Source organism: Mustela nivalis (assembly GCF_964662115.1).
Source record: "Mustela nivalis genome assembly, chromosome: 20".
Classification (NCBI taxonomy): domain Eukaryota; kingdom Metazoa; phylum Chordata; class Mammalia; order Carnivora; family Mustelidae; genus Mustela; species Mustela nivalis.
Window position 1 is genome coordinate 28,467,049 of NC_139039.1, and position 11,137 is coordinate 28,478,185.

Below are 11,137 nucleotides of genomic sequence, written 5' to 3' on the forward strand. Positions count from 1 at the left end.
GGGGTTGATGGGTGATGCGTCTCTCGGGACCGGGTTGAAGTCTCAGGTGCGGGCCATCTCATGGGTCATCTTGTCCCCCGGATGGATCCCAGGCTCCCCACTCCCATGACACTTCTGTCGCCTTTTTCTCTTTCTAAATCTCTCTTTTCTTTCTCTCTCTTCTCTACCCCCCCAGCCACTTGGCTCCCTGCTCTCAAATGCATAAGGCAAAAGGTACGTAGAAGAAAGAAATTGGTAAAGATACTTAGAGAAAGAAAATATATTGGGTTTTTCTGTAGCTGCCCATTACGCGTCATGAGCCCTGTTGGCAAGGAGTATGTAATTTTTTTTTTAAATATAATTTTTTATTTTTTATAAACATATATTTTTATCCCCAGGGGTACAGGTCTGTGAATCACCAGGTTTACACACTTCACAGCACTCACCAAAGCACATACCCTCCCCAATGTCCATAATCCCACCCTCTTCTCCCAAACCCCCTCCCCCCAGCAACCCTCAGTTTGTTTTGTGAGATTAAGAGTCACTTATGGTTTGTCTCCCTCCCAATCCCAGATTCTTTCATTTATTCTTCTCGTACCCACTTAAGCCCCCATGTTGCATCACCACTTCCTCATATCAGGGAGATCATATGATAGTTGTCTTTCTCCGCTTGACTTATTTCGCTAAGCATGATACGCTCTAGTTCCATCCACGTTGTCGCAAATGGCAAGATTTCATTTCTTTTGATGGCTGCATAGTATTCCATTGTGTATATATACCACATCTTCTTGATCCATTCATCTGTTGATGGACATCTAGGTTCTTTCCATAGTTTGGCTATTGTGGACATTGCTGCTATAAACATTCGAGTACACGTGCCCCTTTGGATCACTACGTTTGTATCTTTAGGGTAAATACCCAATAGTGCAATTGCTGGGTCATAGGGCAGTTCTATTTTCAACATTTTGAGGAACCTCCATGCTGTTTTCCAGAGAGGTTGCACCAGCTTGCATTCCCACCAACAGTGTAGGAGGGTTCCCCTTTCTCCGCATCCTCGCCAGCATCTGTCATTTCCTGACTTGTTGATTTTAGCCATTCTGACTGGTGTGAGGTGATATCTCATTGTGGTTTTGATTTGTATTTCCCTGATGCCGAGTGATATGGAGCACTTTTTCATGTGTCTGTTGGCCATCTGGATGTCTTCTTTGCAGAAATGTCTGTTCATGTCCTCTGCCCATTTCTTGATTGGATTATTTGTTCTTTGGGTGTTGAGTTTGCTAAGTTCTTTATAGATTCTAGACACTAGTCCTTTATCTGATATGTCGTTTGCAAATATCTTCTCCCATTCTGTCAGTTGTCTTTTGATTTTGTTAACTGTTTCCTTTGCTGTGCAAAAGCTTTTGATCTTGATGAAATCCCAATAGTTCATTTTTGCCCTTGCTTCCCTTGCCCTTTGCGTTGTTCCTAGGAAGATGTTGCTGCGGCTGAGGTTGAAGAGGTTGCTGCCTGTGTTCTCCTCAAGGATTTTGATGGATTCCTTTCGCACATTGAGGTCCTTCATCCATTTTGAGTCTATTTTCGTGTGTGGTGTAAGGAAATGGTCCAATTTCATTTTTCTGCATGTGGCTGTCCAATTTTCCCAACACCATTTATTGAAGAGGCTGTCTTTTTTCCATTGGACATTCTTTCCTGCTTTGTCGAAGATTAGTTGACCATAGATTTGAGGGTCTATTTCTGGGCTCTCTATTCTGTTCCATTGATCTATGGGTCTGTTTTTGTGCCAGTACCATGCTGTCTTGATGAATGGAACAAATAATTCTAAAATTTATATGGAACCAGAAAAGACCTCGAATAGCCAAAGGGATATTGAAAAAGAAAGCCAACGTTGGTGGCATCACAATCCCGGACTTCAAGCTCTATTACAAAGCTGTCATCATCAAGAGTATGTAATTTTTATGTCACATTCGTAAATACGTCTAAAGGCTAATAAGCCAATAGTGCAGCTAATTTATTTCATGTTGGTACTGTCTTATCTTGTGTCCCACTGGTTACATGGAATTTTAGTGGGGGAAAAACAGTTGTTTTTTTCCCTGTTGGGAGGAGCTGAACAAGGAAAGATCCTCGCCAAGAAGGAAGTATGTCCACTGACAGTCAGCGGTTGGTTGTTCACGGGGTGGTGATCCTCTCAGTGTGGGTATATAAGGCTGCCACACACACACACACAGTGCCTGGACTTGATTTCCTGGTGACGGGAGAGTAAGTAATTATGTCTTAGTTTCTGGTATCACTGCAGGAGTGGTGGGATCTTCCCATCCAGAGAATTCCACAGATGTCACTGTTCCAGTTAATAGAGGTTTGCTTTGAACTATTGCCTTTGGGAGAAGCATTCCAGAAGGAAGGAGTTTAGAGCCGTCTTCTGCCTTGCAGGCATTACTAGATAATTGTGGCAAAGGGAGACTCTATCTGAGAGCCGTGTTGCTCCCTGTCACGGCTAATAAATGACAATAAGGAGACGATCTTTCACTGAACTGTTGGCAGAAGAACTACATTTAAAAGGCAAAATTTGTGAGTGAAATGATGGGAGTTCCATTTCCCTGACACATTTCACGCTTTTCTTCTTCTTCTTCTTTTTTTCTTCTTACAAGTCTGTCCTTAAAGATTTCTGAAGCCCAACAAGACCCACGTATGAGCCATCTTTTCCTAAGTTACAAATGAGGTAAATAAAGGCACAAGCGAATTGTGGAATTGAGAGGAGCTTGAATAAAAATGTAGGCTTGGATGACCAGTGATCTAAACTTCCCGTGGGCCGGGCATAATAGCTGATCTGACGTCCATATCCACCCAAGGATTAAAAATATTTAGGTCGAAGAATGGATTGTTGCAGAAGGACGCAAGAATGCAGAGGAAGTAGTTCTATTGGTGACATTGATAAGAAGTTTTAATATTCATAGTTCAGTCGTTTCTGTTTTTAAAAGTAAGGGCACTTAAAAAATGGTAGTGTCAGCAAGTCATGGACTGTAGGAGGCCTTGCCTAATACTCAGTGGGAAGACCAGAGCTCCAGAGGCCAGAGCCCCCTAATGGGCAGAATTACAGATCACATTGGCGGAGGCGGGCACAATATCCCTGGGCCCAGGACTTTTTGGATCCAGGATCACATTTATAGAAAAAAGCCTGTCATATTTAGACCAATTGATGGGTCCCCATGAATTCTGAAAAGACCTAGAGCTAGTCCAATTTTTCCTTCATAACTGTTGGAAGGGTCGAAAGCCATTTTACCATTAGAATATATGCATCTCCAAGTAGTTGCTGAATGTCTTCTGGGCGTGAGTTGGATTTCCTGGAGGTTTCCTAGTTTTCAGTTCAAGATGACCTCCATGGCTAGGTGACAATTGTTTGTTTGATGAAGCTCAATTTGGCTACCTTTTTTTTTGTTTGTTTGTTTTTGGCCTGGTAGTCAGATTCATCATTAGTTTTTGACTTACCAAAATGGCGCCTCTAGAAGAAAACAGTATTTGGGCTTATTCGTATTTTGAGTGATAAAGTAGTTCTACACCCTTACTCCCTGAAGACTATTTTGATTAGAAGTTAAGAGTGGCTATAAGGAGTAAATCCTTAAGCAGTGATTGAAGAAAATCTGTTAACTAAACAAGTTTTCTTATTCATGTGTCCTTAATTACCACCGACCCTGTTATCAGCCCAGGAATTTCCACATCCAAATATTTCTCATAATGGGTCTTAGCATTGACATTTTCTACACTTTGTCACAATACACGTAATCTGAAGAATACAGACATAGTTTGATTTTTCTCATGTAATGACGAGAAACACAAATGCTGACTTGACATACATCCATATAAAATTTTTTCCTCTCACGTTTAACTCAATGTCTTGGTGAATCCAAAAGAACCACTTTAATCACTTTATGCAACATGCTGTATTAGTATTTCCAAAGTTTGTTCCAACCCATTTCTTCTTTTATGCTCTAAAACATCTTCATTATGTTGTTTGATGCGATGGAGCCACAAGAAGACAGACGGGCCCAAGGTCAGTTTGACTTCCAACCGGTTGTGTTTGCCATGTGGCTCTCAGACACAGGCCTTCGCCCAGCTGAGGAGCCACTCAGGGGCCCAGCCAGGCCAGGAGCCCAACCAGGTGCAACAATGCAGATGGCGCCATCTTGCCGAGCTGGCTCTGGCTACCTCTTTGCTAAGCTAGATAGTACACTGTCCATGTGCCTGTGCACTTTCCCTGGGGTTGAGTGGTCTACTTTTGTGTCCATATTCTCTGAGAAGGGCCAGTGGGAAATGGACAGGGGGCAGAAGAGCATGTCTGCGGGTATCTGGCTCTTCCAACGTTTCCGAGGTCAAGAGATTTTAAAAGATTTTAAAGGTCCTTTGTTAAATTAAATTGAGTTCAGTATTTCCAAAGAAAATGGGGAGGGGGGTTCTCTATCCCACCTGCTCACCACTCAGTCGTGGAATTCCTGGGTGGAGCCCATGGTGGGGGTGCTCACAGGCCTGGAGCTTGGGAAAGGCGCTGCCCCTGTTTGTGGTAGCCAACTGCCAAATCTCTTCTCTCCACCCCGCGCCCCTTGAACCCCAGTCTATACCTTCACTTGCCTGCTGCTATTCTATACTCCTTAATGTGGTATCATGCATGTAAACGTACCATCTTCAGTGGCATTAAGTACATTCCTATCTTGCAGCCATCACCACCATCCATCTCTAGAACTCGTTCCATCTTGCCACGCTGAAGTTCTGTCGCCATTAAACAGCTAACTCCCCATTCCCCCTTCCTCTTAGCCCCCAGCCAGCCATCATTCTTTCTGTCTCTGAATTCAGTGACCTTAGGTACATCATAAAAGTGGAATCGTGCAGAATTTTCTCTTTGTGATTGGCTTATTTCACTTAGCCAGCAGCGCTACCAGGGTTTATCCATACTGGAGCGTGTGCCAGAACTTTCCTTTTGAGGGCCGAATAATATTCCACTGTATACCATATTTTGTTTACCCATTCATTTGTTGGCGGACACTTGGATTGATTCCAGCTTTTGGCCAAATTTTCTCTTGAATGTTCCAGTGTTTCTTTACAACCTGGCGTCATCCACTTGGGCCCCTGAGTGCCTCCTTTCCTACACTAGTCACCTAAACATCCTGGAGGAGCTTATGTATATATAGGCATATGTATATATGTGTGCATATATATGGACGTAATTGTGTATATACGTAGTTTTTTTTAAAAATCCTTTCTAAGAGGCCCTTAATATGTTTTCTTCGCTCTACATCTCTCGAACTGAGCTGGGATCCTGCCTTCTCCGTAAAGTCTCCCTAGGCCTTTCTCAGCTCAAAAGGACTTTTTTTCTTCAAATCCTGTGCAGCTATTGTCAGCAACAATCTTTCTGGCAATGAATCGTGCGCTGTTTTATGACATCTCTTCTACCGTCTAGAACTGTTATTGAAACACTTCATTTAACTTTCCACGCTGCTTTCTTCCTGCTCTAACTAGATGATTCACTCCCCTAGAGTAGGTGTTGTGTATCTTTGGGCCCCACTGCCCCAGTGTGTGTTTGCACTGTACCTCACACACAGGTATTTAATACACACATTTAATACTTCTACTTAAAAGTTATGAACCTGATTGCACTTTAATGCAGGGAAGTAGAAGATCAAGAGCCAGCTTCCAAAATTATTTTTTCTGTACTGATTTCTTTGTGAATGTCTTACAAAAAAATGATCCAATAGAGTGTAAGAAATCTTCCTGTTAGCATCCAGGGTTAATGGGCACATTTATCTTTCCAGAGAGAAAGGAGATTACTATTTAAATGTCTTATTTTTAACTTCAGCGTTTCAGATAAAGCATTCTTATATATGGTTTTGAATTAGGAATTTGGCAATAATACACACTCTTGGCAGAGCACCCAGAGATGATGTTTCCATTTAAACCCATCTGATTAGAGGCCGTCTTGACCTCTTCAGGTCTTAAATCACGACAGAATGCTTGCTGTTGCAGGGGTTCTTTATTTTAACTTTTGTTAATGAAATTTGTTACCTCCTCGGTATTGTTAAAAAATGCCATTTGGCCCTCTTTTTTAATGGGCCTTTTGTTACGGGACTGCTTTCTCCATACAGCGGCTCGGGGTATACAGCCTTTCCTATTTCTTCTCCTGCCTCTTCCCCGTTTTCTCCTGAATAAGCAGGCATCAGGGGTACGTGCAGCTGGAAGGGACAGACCCCTCTCAGCGGCTTAAACAAATGGTATATTTTTTCCTCGCATCATAAGAAAGAACAGAAGTAAGTTTTCGGTGGAGCTGGTTCAGCTGCTCAGCAAAGACTGGGTTTTTTTGTTTTGTTTTGTTTTGTTTTGTTTTTGAGATTTGTATGTATTCATTTGACAGACAGATCACAAGTAGGCAGAGAGGCAGGCAGAGAGAGAGGAGGAAGCAGGCTCCCTGCTGAGCAGAGAGCCCGATGTGGGGCTCGATCCCAGGACCCTGAGATCATGACATGATCATGATCATAATCATGACCCTTTGATCATGATCAAAGCCACAGGCAGAGGCTTTAACCCACTGAGCCACCCAGGCGCCCCAAGACCCGGAGTTTTTAAGAATTTTCACTTGACTATCCTTAGCATTATGTCTTCAGGTTTGTTTGGTCAAGCTCCAGGGGTCTCCACTCCACCTGAGAACAAGGGGATGGAGGATGGGGTGGGCGGGTCCTTTTAGCAGGAAAGCAGAGACCTTCCTCTGCAGGCCTTCGCTGGTGTCTCATTGGTCGTGCGCAGGTCCCGTGACCACCCTCCCCGGCAAGGGGAGGCCGGCAGAGCACTTGCGTTCCAATGTCTCTAGCGGAGGTTGCGGGGTGGGGGGCGGTTCGCAGTGGCGGCTGTTAGTGATGACGTTGGCCGCGGTGTACACCCTGCTTGGGAAATGGCATCTCAAATTTCGCAGTTTACCTAGCTGTTTTCCACACGTTAGGTGCTAAAATATTTGTTGAGTTGGAGAGTGATATCTGCTTCCTGGGAATTTTGTGGACCTTTGTGCTGACTTTCAAAACTCCTGCATAAAAAAATTATTCATTTCTTAGTTGGGAGGAGCTATAAAAAAACGCAGGTGCACCCGTGTGTGCACACACGTACACACAGGCATGCACACACACACACACACACACACACACAACCATTTGTGGGCAAGTTGTAAAATGGAGTTTGTGCCCTAAACATTGTGTCTTTCCTAAGAATGGAGATATCTTCCTCTATAACCACAACCTATTTATGACGTCAGCAAACTTAGCATGTTACGATACTTTACCCATTCACATTCCAATTTTGTCAGTTGGCTTAAAATTTTTCTTTACGGCACAGAAGCACGAGATCAGTCTAGAGGGTGGAATTACATTCCGTTTTCCTGTCGCTTTAGCTTCTTTGACCTGGAACATTTCCATAGTGGCACTGCTTATCTTAGGAGAGCCCTTTCCTCCCGCTGTCTTACACTAGGTTTCCTTAGAAGCAGCAGTTTTCAAACTTTTTGGTCTCAGGGCTCCTTTCCACTCTTAAAAGGCCCTTTTCCACTCCCTTTATTGGGCAAGATTAAAAACAAACAAAACACCAAGAAAACAACTATTGGGCGAGATATATAAGTACCAAGGATACAATGCGCAGCATGACCATAGGTAACGCTGCTGTAGGATATATAAGAAAGTTGCTAAGAGAGTAAATCCCAAGAGTTCTCCTCAGAAGGGAAGAAAATAAGAATGTTCCTTGTTTAAAAAAAATTTTGACCCCAAAGCACTTTTGTTTATGTGGGTTATAGCTATGGATATGTACCATGTTAGTGATTAAAATGAGTTTTTACAATGTATTAATTCATTTTAAATAGCAATAATAAACCCTTTGTATGTTAACACAAATACATCTTTGAAAAACAACTGTTTTCCAAACAATAAATGATATTTAGGGAGAAGAGTAGCACTGTCTTACAACTCTTTTTTTTAAAGAGTTTTAATAGAAAACAGATTCTCGTTTCTGTGCGTACTTGCTGTCTGGTGATATTTTAGTTGAAGTGTGGGAAGAAAATCTGGCTACTCACGGAAACATAGCTGGAAAAGGGAGGAGTATTTTAATAGCTTTTTCAGAAACTGTAAATATTCTTTTTTTTTTTTTAAGATTTTACTTATTTATTTATTTATTTATTTATTTTTGAAAGAGAGCAAGAGAGATCACAGAGTGAGGGGGAGAGGGAGAAGCAGACTTACCACTGAGCAGAGAGCCTGATGTGGGGCTTGATCCCAGGACCCTGGGATCATGACCTGAGCTCAAGGCAGATGCTTAACTGACTGAACCACCCAGGTGCCCAGTAAATATTCTTTGTAAGGACACCACAATTTGATACATGGTACTTCCCTTAAGATGAGTTGCTATGTGAAATCCAAAACCGAATCAGTGAACAATAGTGACACGAAAATCCAGTGGTCTATCTTCTACACTAAGTCCATGTTTTACCGGTGTGTGATGCAACATTGGTCATTTGGAGAGGGATGGTTCACTGAATTAGATAGATCTTCTAAATGTTAACACATTTCATTATACTGTATCCCCAAATCACATTTATATAAATATCACAGCTGATCTTGTTAGAAAAGTCTTTGAAGTATTGGGAAACTGTCAAGCTCACAGTGCCAGATAACAAATTTTCCAAAATTCTAACTTCAATTTATCTTCAAAGCTTGAGTTTTATCATTTCATTTGCCTTGAGGTGATAGGCTTACTTCATTCGTTTTTAAGAAAACATTTTCGTATATGCAAACCTGAGTAACCATGGTCTGTCAGTCTTTCTGGTAAACATGTTCCATGAACCAAGAGGCAAGTTCAGCTTGCAACTCAAACAACCAAGAATGCGCTTTTCCTGGAGACAATCACCGACCACTACAGGTGCTTTGTGCCTGCTCCTCATCTCATGCAGGGAATGTTAGAGAGACTCAAGGGTTAAGATTTAGTACAAATAATACCTTTTTTTCAGGCTTCGCTGAGAACATTCTTAAGTGAAACAGGCCTGTTTTCTCCTTTTTTCCTTCTTGTCTGCCCCTCCTGTGTGAACCACAGGAACACAGGTTGGTGCCTGCCTTGATTCAGCAGCACTTTTCCCACCACTGCTTTGTCTCATCCATGTAAATATCAACACAGTGAAAAGAGCAAATCACATTTCATTTCAGTAGTGCAATGAAAATAGTTAAGACAATATGGAACCCCTGAGAGAGTCTGGGGGACCATGCTTTAAGAACCACTGCCCTCCATGACAACGGGCGCTTGGAACTGTCTGTTAGCTGTTGGCTTGGCCCCTTTGTATTTATGCATTTCTTGGCTTGGTGACATGGGCTGAGTTTTTTTTGTTGTTGTTTATTTTTTTTTTAAGAATTGATCCTTCTTCCCCTCAATTCTTCCCCTGTGATTTTATCTCCTCTAATATCATAGTGAGTATGCAAGATATGATTAATATCTTCAGTATAAGAGAAGGAAAAAAAAAAAAGACCAAACCTTGATACACATACCAGGCTAGCTTGGTTTGCTGCAGCTCAACCAAGGAAACAGTCCATGATGGTTTTGCAAATTAGAATATCACATACTCTTTTCTAATTTAATACCCCTGTGTTCAAATGTTAATAAAAGACAGTGCATTGAATCGAGTAACAACATCGTGTTTCAAGAGGATGGAGGTTTCCTCTGGAGCTTAGCAGCCATCCAGGCAGGCTACTGGAAAGGTGGGCTCTGAGTTCTCAAAAAAAAACCTCAGTCCTCTCCTGGGGCCCTCTTCTTTCCTGCTTCCTTTTCACTGAGTGGGGACAATAGTTTTTCTAACTCCAGATGAGGCTGATTGGCCATCTTTGAGGTGGAGTTAGGGCTTTTAATTATCTCTGGCAGCCCATGAAGAGGCGAAAAGCAACAGAGCCATCAACACTTGAACAACACATGTCGGCGCTGATTAGCGCAGCTGGTTAGAGCGAGGACTAATGAGGCCGAGGTCACGGATGCAGCCCGGCAGCCCAGGTAGCCCCGCCACCCTCCAAACTGCGGCACCCCCCCCAACCCCCCCAGGCAGCTGTTCACAGATGCTCATGGCCTTCTGGAAGGGGGCCAGGCAGCCAGGAGCTAGCAGTCAGCACGGGCTCCTTTTGTTTAAAACCAAACAAAATAAAAACAGGTTCTCTAATGTACCACCCTCTGTGATCCCTCTCTAGGAATATCAGACTTAATTATTCAAATTTAATTTGTTAGCCATTTGGTGGTTAATTTTTAAAAAACCTAATGATTTATTAGCATTTTTATAACAAGCAACATTTAATATCTATTAATGAGAGTTCAAATGGATCAACTATTTAATTTCTTAATGAAATGAATCAGAAAAGTATTACTTAGAAGAAACTCCGTACTGTGAGCATGTTCGCCGCCTGCTTTGTGACCTTGATTCCCTCCTCCTCCTGGAGGAGTCAGGAATGGAGGGGAGCCGCGAGCAGATGCAGTGCCACCCCCCGGCTCTCGGCGCTGGCATCTGAGAGGGAAACTCCGGCTGGGGAAGGGCACAGTGCAACCCTCCTTTAGCCCCCCCCCCCCCATCCTGACTTCACTGAGTGACGCCCACGACTCCGTGTCCCTTACCTCGCTGTACCGCATCCCCGGGATGCTGAGTGAGGCAGGTCCGGTGTTAACACCCAGGGCGGGTGGGAGGAAGGTGCTGTCCGCGGTGGGAAAAGTGCCTGGCAGGAATACGCCTGCCCCTGACTCCAGCCCTGTGCTGCGGGCGCAGTCGAAGGGGGCAGGGGGTGGAGATGCATCTCTGTCCGCCCTGGCATATTGTGATGAAATAACTACTAATATCTTTAAAAGCGGAAGGAAGCAGGGGCTGGGTTTCCAAATGGAGCTCCGGCTTGTGGCAGGCAGGAAAGAGGTACTGAGCCGCCTTGGGACAGGTGCTACCCCTCCCTCCCCGGTATAGGGTTCTTTATCAAACAGCAGCGGAACCCCGATTTCAGAGCGGCGCGGCGCATTCGTGCTGAGGGCTAGGCATGTGGCTACAGAGAGGACTCACTGCGGAGCGTGCCTCCCCCATCTCAAGAACACCCCAGTTAAGCCCGCCCGCTCAGGAGCGAGGAGGGAGGGGCAGAGC

General features: G+C 43.6%; 1 long non-coding RNA gene across 1 annotated transcript; it reads right to left on the bottom strand.

Annotated features, from left to right (window-relative positions):
- Nucleotides 1-5,993: 5,993 nt before the first annotated feature.
- Nucleotides 5,994-10,795, bottom strand: LOC309855112. Its single transcript, XR_014306627.1, has 3 exons — nt 10,630-10,795; nt 8,985-9,063; nt 5,994-7,036 (listed from the first exon to the last, which is right to left on the bottom strand). It is a non-coding gene; the product is annotated as an uncharacterized lncRNA (long non-coding RNA).
- Between the last annotated feature and the right edge of the window lie 342 nt (nt 10,796-11,137).